Source organism: Heloderma suspectum, chromosome 1, assembly GCF_057233095.1.
Source record: "Heloderma suspectum isolate Gila_16-S chromosome 1, 16-S_ref, whole genome shotgun sequence".
NCBI lineage: Eukaryota > Metazoa > Chordata > Lepidosauria > Squamata > Helodermatidae > Heloderma > Heloderma suspectum.
Genome location: NC_139458.1, coordinates 358,725,885 through 358,737,827, shown reverse-complemented (window position 1 = coordinate 358,737,827; position 11,943 = coordinate 358,725,885).

The window sequence follows — 11,943 nt, the reverse complement described above, 5'->3', positions numbered from 1 at the left end:
ATAGGAAAGTTGACCCATTCCAGAAATTATCTGGGAGAGAAAGACTTGAAAACATTATGTAGAGTGTGAGAGCAAAGGACCTGATAAATGCAGTACAGCATAGCCTGTAACAATCCAATGATAACACCTTGGATAGCTCCTTTAGAATTCTGACTGGTTCTGACTGAAACTCGGAGTGGGTTCAGCGCCTCCCTGACATTGGAGCCACCAGGCTCCACTGGCAGGGGCAGAAGTGCCCCACTGGATACTGCCTTAAGCTTTAACTTACTGTAGAAGAGCTAAACCCAAGACAAGAAAATGGATCTTGCCTTAAGCTTTAACTTACTGTAGAAAATGGATCTGCCTTAAGCTTTAACTTACTGTAGAAGAGCTAAACCCAAGACAAGAAAATGGATCTGCCTTAAGCTTTAACTTACTGTAGAAGAGCTAAACCCAAGACAAGAAAATGGATCTTGTTTCAAAAAGCTGAGATTCTGGGGATTTCAGGAATGGTTTGAAGGCAAAGAACTTCTCTTTTACCCCAGAGAGAGCGAGAGCGAGAGAGAGAGAGCATAATAGCTCTGACTACCAAGACTACCATAAAGTCCTGGGATGCCAGTCTTGTTTGTTCCTTCAGAGGCCATACTCCAGGAAACAAGGATCCAGAAAGCTTTCACAATTCAAAAAGCGATGGTACAAGTCTTCAAGATATTGTCTCAGAGATATTAAGAAGGAGGTGCCTGACACTGAAGCACTGGTGGCAGCCAAGACCAAATACTTTAAATTGTAGATGCTACGCAGTGTCATTAATGGACGTGGTTTTAATGTGTGTGTGTGGGGGGAGAAGAAAATATACATAAAGCTGTTACTTTTTGGTGGTATAGCATTAAGAAAAAAGACCCCTTTGCAGTGGTGTGAGGCTCACATGCCAGTATGTATTCTTCCCTCCTCCGATGATCAATTTAACCCACAATATGGTTAGAAACCTGAGAATGCATGTTGCATAATCTATGAGGGGATAATTAAACAGAAGAAGCTGAAATGATTTACAGTTCCATCATGTATATCTACTTGTCTATTCTTTAAAACTCTAATCATTGCAAGCACCAGTGACAACTGCTTTACACAGGATGGTTTTCCTCTCTAGATATCATTTCTAAGTAGGAAACTGTTTCAGCACACCTCTATTCCAGTTTTTGCCAGAAATATCCAGAAGTAATATTTCTTTAGGAAGTTCATGTGTGAAGCAGTCCTGAAATTAATGGACTGCATAACAGATGAATGGTTGGAAGACTTCAACCTTAATTCCATTACAAATATATAGTAATTTCAATTAATGCCAGGACTCTGTGCATAGCAAGATGGAAAAAAGGAAATAAGGAAAAAGAGGGAGACTTCCAAATAAAACAAGGCCAACTCCTCTATGTAAAAGATCTTTTAAAACTTCTGATTTCACATGTCAAGATTTCCTCCAGAGGACCTGATCGTGACTATTACCAATCAGACAATGACTTTGGCAATAAAACAGGAATGAATTGTTCTTGAACCATTTATTCAGTTTATTATATTCATTGGGGAACATACACTAGCTAGAAGAATTTTAGAAAGTAAGTACCAAACATGTCTAGCATATATTAGCCCTGCATTATGTAGAGAGGCATAAAAGAGTAGAGTGAGTTTGCTTTGCACATCTTCTCTCAAGTCCCATGGCCAGCTCTTCTGTAGAAATAGCAGGAACAGATCCGCAAGGTGTAAATATAGCAACAGTACTACATAAATGTTCTTGCTTGTTCATTAAGCACAAAGTAGACAACACAGATTCATGAAAAAGAAATTTCACTCTGACATTTGGCATTTTAAGTGGCAAGTGCCCTTTTGTCAGGCAAGATAATTAATATATGCCACTTTTCCACACTCTGGCTTGGGACCCTCTCATGACAATGACAGTGCTTATCAGGGGGAAGGGGAACAGCTGCAACAACCAGAGCCATGATCCTTGAGAACTGATGGCTTGGTCTAGACTAGAGCTGGGCTGCCTCACATACTCTTAATGTGCTAATTTGAATTTTGCACTGTTTTTAGAGCTGGTAGAATGTATCTATTATTATTAGCTACATTTCTGTCCTGCCCAATAGCCAGAGTTCATAGTCCAAAACATAGTGTAAACTCTAAAGCAAAGTAAAGCAGCCACAGAATAAAACCAAAATAAAACCAACAGCAGAGAACAACAACAGCGCAAGGATCTAAAAATCAAAATTTTAAAACTAAGGGACTAAAAACCCTGAGAGAATAAACATATCTTCTCTAGGTGCTGAAAAGACAGCAGTGTATGTATTTAGTTCATGCATTAGCTTATATACATAGTGAGGGGAAAAATGCATTCATTATAATATCTGATGAACACAGAATTTTAAAACCTTGGTATTTTTACACATGAAACCAAAACCTTCCAGTTCAGAACGTATTCAGATGTTACAACCTGTATGTTAACAGTCAGATGCAATAAAAGTAAGTTGCGGTATAACAAACTACTCCTGGTTGCAAAAACTCTCCATACTATTTGTCTTTCTATTAAAACATTGTTCTATCTGTATCCTCTGTGTCTGTTATCAGATTTTGCTTAGGCTGTACCTCTATTGTTTGTGATTGTGACTGAATACTGTCCAAAAGGAGGGTGGGACTGTAATTCTATAGGTTTAATGTGTGTATTAGAGTGTGAAGGAATAGAACTGTCCTCCATTTAGTTTGGCTTTAGGATATTATGGGCTTAAATCTTTTTTGTGTGCCAGTCAATTTCAGCCAAAATGTTAATAGTTTAGAAATTAAAAGTTTAGCTACAATGTAAAGGTCAGGAACCCCTTCATGGATCACTGCCTTGTTGTGGCGAAGGGGCTTGGATAACTAAGTGAAGCCATAAGCTAGGCCGTGCAGGGCCACCCAAGATGGACAGGTCATGGCAGAGAGTTCTGACAAAATGTGGTCCACTGGAGAAGGAAATGGCAACCCACTCCAGTATTCTTGCCAAGAAAACCCCATGGAATGTATCACAACTCACAAGGCTAAAAGATATGATGCCGGAAGATGAGCCCCTCAGGTTGGAAGGTGTCCAATATACTACTGGGGAAGACCAGAGGGAATTTCCAAGTAGCGCCAGCAAGAGTGAAGCGGCTGGGCCAAAGCCAAAAGGACACTCAGCTGTGGATGTGTCTGGTGGTGAAAAGAAAGTCTGATGCTGTAAAGAACAATATTGTTTAGGAACCTGGAAGGTAAGATCAATGAATCAAGGTAAGCTGGAGGTGGTCAAACATGAGATGGCAAGATTGAACATCGACATCTTGGGAATCGGCAAACTAAAATGGACAAGCATGGGTGAATTTAATTCAGGTGACCATTATATCTACTACTGTGGGCAAGAATCCCTTAGAAGAAATGGAGTAGCACTCATAGTCAATAAAAGGTGGGAAAAGCAGTACTGGGGTACAATCTCAAAAACATTAGAATGATCGCAGTACGAATCCAAGGCAAACCATTCAACATCACAGTAACTCAAGTCTTTGCCCCAACCACTGAGGCTGAAGAAGCTGAGGTTGATCGGTTCTATGAAGATCTACAACACCTTCTAGAAATAACACCAAAAAAAGATATGTCCTCTTCATCATAGGGGATTGGAATGCTAAAGTAGGAAGTCAAGAAATCACCAGGATAACAGGCAAGCATGGCCTTGGTGTACAAAATGAAGCAGGACAAAGGCTAATAGAATTTTGCCAAGAGAACACGCTGATCATAGCAAACACTCTTTTCCAACAGCACAAGAGGCAACTCTACACATGGACATCACCAGATGGTCAATATCAAAATCAGATTGATTATGTACTTTGCAGCCAAAGATGGAGAAGCTCTATACAGTCAGTAAAAACAAGTCCTGGAGCTGACTGTGGCTCAGATCATGAGCTTCTTATTGCAAAATTTTGGCTGAAATTGAAGAACGTAGGGAAAACCACTAAACCATTCAGGTATGACCTAAATTATATCCCTTATGAATATACAGGGGAGGTGATGAATAGATTTCAGGGATTAGACCTCATAGACAGAGTGCCTGAGGAACTATGGACAGAGGTCCGTAACATTGTTCAGGAGGCAGCAACGAAATCCATTCCAAAGAAAAAGAAATGCAAGAAAGCCAAGTGGTTGTCTGATGAGGCTTTACAAGAAGCTGGGGAAAGAAGGGAAGCGAAAAGCAAGGAAGAAAGGGGAAGATATATCCAACTGAATGCAGATTTCCAGAGAATAGTGAGGAGAGACAAGAAGGCCTTCTTAAATGAACAATGCAAAGAAATCGAGGAAAACAACAGAATGGGAAAGACTAGAGATCTTTTCAAGAAAATTAGAGATCTCAAGGGAACGTTTTGTGCAAAGACGGGCATGATAAAGGACAAAGAAGGCAGGGACCTCACAGAAGCAGATGAGATTAAGAAGAGGTGGAAAGAATACACAGAAGAACTATACAGGAAAGATCTGAATGTCCCTGATAGCCATGATAGTGCAGTCACTGAACTTGAGCCGGACATCCTAGACAGTGAAGTCAAGTGGGCCTTAGGAAGCATTACTAACAACAAAGCTAGCGGAGATGACAGTATTCCAGCTGAGCTATTTAAAATCCTAAAAGATGATGCTGTTAAAGTGCTGCACTCAAAATGCCAACAAATTTGGAACACTCAACGGTGGCCACAAGACTGGAAAAGGTCAGTTTACATTCCAATTCCACAGAAGGGCAATGCCAAAGAGTGTTCAAACTACCATACAATTGCGCTCATTTCACATGCCAGCAAGGTGATGCTCAAAATCCTACAAGCTAGGCTTCAGCAGTATGTGAACTGAGAACTACCGGAAGTACAAGCGGGGTTTTGAAGAGGCAGAGGAACTAGAGATCAAATCATCAACATTCGCTGGATCGTGGAGAAAGCAAGAGAATTCCAGAAAAACATCTATTTATGCTTCATTGACTATGCTAAAGCCTTTGATTGTGTGGATCACAACAAACTGTGGCAAATGCTTAAAGAGATGGGAGTACCAGACCACCTTACCTGTCTCCTGAGAAACCTGTACGATGGTCAAGAAGCAACAGTAAGAACCGGACATGGAACAACCAATTGGTTCAAAATTGGGAAAGGAGTACAACAAGGCTGCATACTGTCGCCCTGCTTATTTAACTTATATGCAGAGTACATCATGAGAAACGCCAGGTTGGATGAATCACAGGTCGGAATTAAGATTGCCAGGAGAATTATCAACAACCTCAGATACGCAGACGATACCACCCTAATGGCAGAAAGTGAAGAGGATCTAAAGAGCCTCTTGTTGAGGGTGAAAGAGGAGAGTACAAAAGCTGGTTTGAAACTCAATATTAAAAAAAACTAAGATCATGGCATCTGGCACCATCACTTCCTGGCATTTAGAAGGGGAAGAAATGGAAGCAGTGACAGATTTTATTTCCTTGGGCTCCAAGATCACCACAGACGGTGACTGTAGCCATGAAATTCAAAGACGCTTGCTCCTTGGGAGGAAAGCTATGGCAAGCCTAGACAGCTAAGAAGCAGAGACATCACATTGCTGACAAAGGTCTGTATAATCAAAGCTATGGTTTTCCCAGTAGTAACATATGGCTGTGAGAGCTGAACTATAAGGAAGGCTGAGCGCTGAAGAATGGATACTTTCGAACTGTGGTGCTGGAGAAGACTCTTATGAGTCCCCTGGACTGCAAGGAGGTCAAATCAGTCCATCCTAAAGGAAATCAACCCTGACTACTCATTGGAAGGACAGATACTGAAGCTGAAGCTCAAATATTTTGGCCACATAATGCGAAGAGAAAAGTCACTGGAAAAGACCCTGATGCTGGGAAAGATTGAAGGCAAAAGGAGAAGGGGACAGCAGAGGATGAGATGGCTAGATAGCATCACCGATGCAATTAATATGAACTTGAGCACACTCCAGGAGAGAGCGGAGGACAGGAAGGCCTGGCGTGCTATGGTCCATGGGGTCACGAAGAGTCGGACATGACTTAATGACTGAACAACAACAACAGAGGTCAGGAAGTTGTGCTTAGAGGAACAAGATATTATATAGTTCAACAGAAGGTCAGAGGAAGAGCGAGCGAGCAAGACAGTGAGAGCAAGAGACAGAGGTTTCAACTCAGGGAACAGATCTACACCTTGTGTCATATCATTACGATTCCATCATGGTAACTCTATATCCCTCTTGCACATTTATACCTTGTAGGACACATAGTAACATTTGTTGTGGTATTTTGGATAATGTGAAATAAAGAGCTGGAAATAACACTACAGAAGCAGTATATCAAATGTGTACTGTGCCCCAACAGTTATCAGTGCAGTTCAATACCGCTATAAAGCAGTAGTGTAGATCTAGCCTTAGTTTGCAGAAATGAAGAAGAAACTACCCTCCTGATCAGTTGGAGTTGGGGAGTTATACTTTCGAAGATGTAAGCCTAAGGCAGAGGGGTAAAAAGTGAGAGAGAGAAAGAGGAGGAAGAGGAGGAGGAGGGAGAAGGAGAAGAAGAAAAAAGGCCAATGTCCACAGCTGCTGGAATTGGAGAATTGATTGAGAGAACTGGACCAATGACAGTAAGATATTGATTGGAAGGGACTGGATAAAATAGGAATACAGTCTAGTTAGGTTAACTACATGCATTTATCCCTGGTTGTTTTTATATCCTATTGCGTGTGTGTGTGTGTGTGTGTGTGTATCCATTCAGATACACACATAAACACACATATATGCTACATTTCTGCAGGGGGCAGAGACCCAGACTGCTGTTTCCTTCCAGCTTTGAATATGTAAGCTAGGGCAGTGAACTTTTGACAATCCTGTTTTACATTTATTTTACATTATTTACATTTATTTTCTTACGTGTCAGAATTATATTGTTTTTCTAAGTACATCTATTTTGTTTAAATTTTTGTTGCTTTGCTCCTGGAATATTCAGAAGCTCTGTTACTGGGAAATACAGATGAAGGATAAATGGTCTGGCTAGAAAGTCGCCTGACTTAATTAAAGGTATGCATAGACCTACTACAACTTTATTCTTTACTGTTGGAATCCTAGAGGCCTGTCTGGGTTTAATGGAAAGTAAAAGGTAAGGTAGTGGCAAATACTCTGAATTTAGTTGTATTGCAGCATCTGATTGGCCTGTTCATGTTCATGCAGGTTATGCCACTCTAGATTGGTTTGCAGTGTAAGGCAATTAACTAATGATAATAGGCATGAGTTTGCATCCAGCCATATTGGTTTGCCAACAGAATAGCACCTGTCAACAGAATGGATTTGTCCTCCAGCCCCTGCACCCCCAATCTGCTCCAAACAATTGGGGGACCCTCTAAAGCAGATTTTAGTGGAGCGGGGGGGTGCACAGGAGAAGGGAATGTTCCATTGCATGAGCACGAGTTTTGGGCTGCATTAATATAAGTATAGCTTCCAAATCACATGAAGTACTAGTTCCCCTCTACTCAGCACTTGTTAGGCCCTATCTGGAGTACTGTGTCCAGTTCTGGGCACTGCACTTTAAGAAGGATGCAGACAAAACAGAGAGGGTTCAGAGGCGGGCAACAAAGATGATCAGAGGACTGGAGACAAAGCCCTATGAGGAGAGACTGAAAGAACTGGGCATGTTTAGCCTTGAGAAGAGAAGACTGAGGGGAGATATGATAGCGCTCTTCAAGTACTTGAGAGGTTGTCACAGAGAGGAAGGCCAGGATCTCTTCTCCATCATGCCAGAGTGCAGGACATAGAATAACGGGCTCAAGTTACAGGAAGCCAGATTCCGGTTGAACATCAGGAAAAACTTCCTGACTGTTAGAGCAATACGACAATGGAACCAATGACCTAGGGAGGTGGTGGGCTCTCCCACACTGGAGGCATTGAAGATGAGGCTGGACAGCCATTTGTCAGGGATGCTTTGACTTGGATGCCTGCACTGAGCAGGGGGTTGGATTCGATGGTCTTATAGGTAGGAGTGTACGAAAGTCACTTACCTGGTCTTGCAGCTTGCTTCGCGGTGGGGGGGAGGCGCTTCGCTGCTCCCCCCGAAGTTCAGGCCGGGGGGGGGAGGCTTCCCGCCTCGCCTGGCCGAAATTCAGGCTGGAGGGGAGGCTTCCCGCCTCGCCCGGCCGAAATTCAGGCCGGGGAGAAGCGCCCCGTCTCCCCGGCCGCGAACTTCAAAAGAAAAACAAAACAAAAACGCCCCTGTGATAGGCTACGTAACGATTAACGTAGCCTATCACGGCTAGATTTGCAAAGTCAGCCATGATAGGCTACATTAATCGTCACATAGCCTATCACGGGTGACTTTGAAAAAAAAAGCGCGTACGCAAATGGCGGCCCCCATAGGGAGCCGCCATTCGTGTTCCTTATTTGGTCCCTGTAGTCTACGTAAAGATTTACGTAGACTACGGCGAAAATAAGGGCAACGCTACGTAAATCTTTACGTAGACTACAGGGACCAAATAAGGAACGCAAATGGCGGCTCCCTATGGGGGCCGCCATTAGCCGTACGCGCTTTTTTTTTTTAAAGTCACCCGTGATAGGCTACGTGATGATTAACGTAGCCTATCACGGCTGACTTTGCAAATCTAGCCATGATAGGCTACGTTAATCGTTACGTAGCCTATCACAGGGGCGTTGTTTTTTTTTTTTACTTTTCTTGTAATGGCGGCGGTGGCAGCCGGTCGAAAGACCAGCTGCCGCCCCCGCCCTTGACGAAGACCTGCCAAACCGCCGCCGGGACCCGCCGCCGGGAGGGACATTCGTGAAAGGTAAGTCCCATCCCGGGGGGGGGGGGGGGGCGGGGCGGAGAATTTCTCCCCGAACAACCTTCGGAGGACTGAATGCGTTGGCACTCAGCCCCCAAAGTTTCGGGGAGAAATTCTCCCCCATCCCTACTTATAGGCCCCTTCCAACTCTACTATTCTATGATTCTGTAAGTCTGCTCATATGATGTTGGATCTCACCCATCATATATAATTTCTTAAGAACCTTCCCCAGTAGATCTTGTCTTTCCCAGCACACCATCTTATGCAATTTAAACACACACACTGTGATTCAGTGAAAGATAATTGTGACATTCTGCAAAACTGCTTAAAAACCTGTCAAACCGCAAAAATTCCAGGAGTGTCTTACTGGATGGTGTTTCTGTTTTTTTCACACAAAATTAAGAGTGCTGTTATATAACGCAAGTTTAAGTAAGTAAGACTCCAAAAGTGTACGGAGGGGAGGAGTAGCAAAGAGTTGTCTAGCACCTTAAAACAATGATAAAAGTAATGTATCATGAGCCCCTGTAGGCAACAATTTACATCTGATGTATGATGGTATGATGGGGGTGGGAAGCACACTTCTTTTGAATATTAGACTGTTTCAAAGTGTGGTATACAATGGAGAGGGAGAGTGCACGTGAAAAAGCAGGTGATAATGAAATCCATTAGAATGACTTGTTCTGCTGGGCTGATCCTATAGAATAATAACTTTAAAAACCAAGATAGCTAATGTAATGCATTGGAAGACTTAGGGTGAAAAAAGTTGTACAACTCCCAGCATTCCCCAGCCAACATGATTGGCTGGGGAATGCTGGTAGTTGTAGGACATTTTTCTGCCTAAAATGCATAAGACTGTGCCCTAAGGTTTTCTGTTTGAATGTCAAATGCTTTGTGCAAACACTGGATCTTAACCATACGAGAAAAAACATGGAATGGAGGATGGATAGAATGAGATGCTTCCAGATGGAGGGCTCCTGACAGTAGCAATCAGAAGGCATTGTGTAGCTATTTTCTATTAAAAAAAAAAAAATCTGATTAATGTGCTCCTTTCCTACACGCACAAGGGGAAAAGATTAGGAGATTCCAGTTCTAATTTGTGGCCAGCCATAGTTTATTGTTTCTTCTGAATGCTGCAAAGTATGAGTTGGGATCTTAGTTTGAGGGCAAACTTTGGTTTGTGAAAACTGTAGTTCATTGTATTTAGCTCAGGGGTGGGCAACTTGTGGCCCTAGATATGTTTTGCCCTACAACTGCCATCACCCCTAGCCAGAATAGCCAGTGTTGAAGGATGATAGGAGTTGTAGGCCTGAACACTTGGAGGGCCACAAGCTGCCCACCTCTGATTTAGCTGAAGCAGCAAACCATAGTTTGCTGCTAGGCAGAAGTGGAAACTTGTAATCTTTTCCCCTCACAGACAGGGAAAGAGGAGAAAGGGAGCATGTGAGCCTGGGGCTCATTGCTGCTTGTTCCCAGTCCTCCAAACCATGGGTTGGATTGACCCAGAATTGTTAGCGTATAGTTCTGGCATGTGAGAAATTAATAAACAAAAGGATGATATCCTATAATTTCACCTACCTATAATTTTTCCTGTAGGGTCCTCAGTTTGGATTGAGAGTATGGTGCTGGGAAGGGGGTTTAACCGTTCTCCTTATGTTGTCTCCCCAATGTAAAATATCTTTTACATTTTATATATGTATCTTTTACATATAGCTGCTTGTAGCTATAGAGATGAACCCAGAGCCATGGGGTAAAATGGGTTTTATACCATACATGTTAGCAATGAGGCAGCATGACAGCAGCAAGCGTTATTTAGCATTCATTCTCAGGAGAGACTAACAGTGCTTGTTCAGAAGGAAAACAATCAGAACTTTCCCAGCACAGCCACCTGTAACTCGGCATAAATGTAGCCTCACTTCTCAGGCACATCCTAGGCCCTGATAAGATGCTAGCCTTCATTAGCATGGAATGTGCTGAGGCTGCACTGTCAACCTTTGATGCATCTCACATGCTCAGAGGCCCACTAGCAAGGAAATTGCACTAATAATGAACCTCAGCTAAGCATTATGGATATCTAGGCCCCTCTAAAACTACAAGTGACTTGGTTACAGGCCTGGGGCCAATACAGACCACCATGGCCATACGCCCATTGGCGATCGCAGAACTCACGAACACAAAAGAAACAAAATCCCAAAGCAGCAGTAACAGGAAGAAAAAGGAGAGGATAAACGACAAAGTAGAAGAGAAAAGCACCTCAGTAGTTGTTATACAAACAGTGAACAATGAAAGAAGTTCCCTACGAGGCTTCCACAGTTAATCAAGTAACTGAGTGAATAGGGGGGAACCCACGAGGGACATGTCCTTTGGGATGGTGGGGGAGGGTTCCCTCCAAAAATTCCTCCATTTCCCAAATATGTGTGACACACAGAGACCACAAAGAACTGTATATAATCCAGTGCATTTTTCTGTGTGATGAAATCATTGTAACAATGGAAGAGAAGAAGATTCAGATGCCTTAAAGATGCACTAATTAGTTTTCTCACGATGGTTCCTGGCCAGGATCCAAAGAACCATGCAGCTAGGAGGGATGTATAGATCTTGTTAAATCCATTCCATCTATGTTTCGTGGATTGTCAGGCGACTTTTGTTCCATCATCTGCTCATTGACGGAATTGGATTTTATGTACGAAAATTTTGTTCCTGTTTGCAAATGCACATTTGTGGTGCAAATCTCCCCCCAGAACAGTCTGCTAGTCCACGGAATTCATGCAATGCTGAAAAAGCTATTTTGTTGCAGAATCCACTAATTCTGCATGCTGCAAGGCTTTGGGCTTATGTTTTTCAGATAGCAGCCCTCTGTGTCACATGGAAAATCACTTCTGAAACAGAGGGGAGTTCCCAAAACAAATTTGGCCAGGTGATATGGGTGTCATCTGTTCAAAGAATGATCCCCCACCCCCATCAGGCATGCATTCTCAAGGCATTCTGTGTGTCAGAAAAGTAGATAATTATACTATTTATACAAATTGTGATGATGACTCCAGTCTAAGTAGTTGCTAGGCTGTAATGTATCCTACATGGTCTACACTGCTTCCTTCTTACAAAGCCATTCCAGCTTCTGATGGGAATATGAACCCAAAAT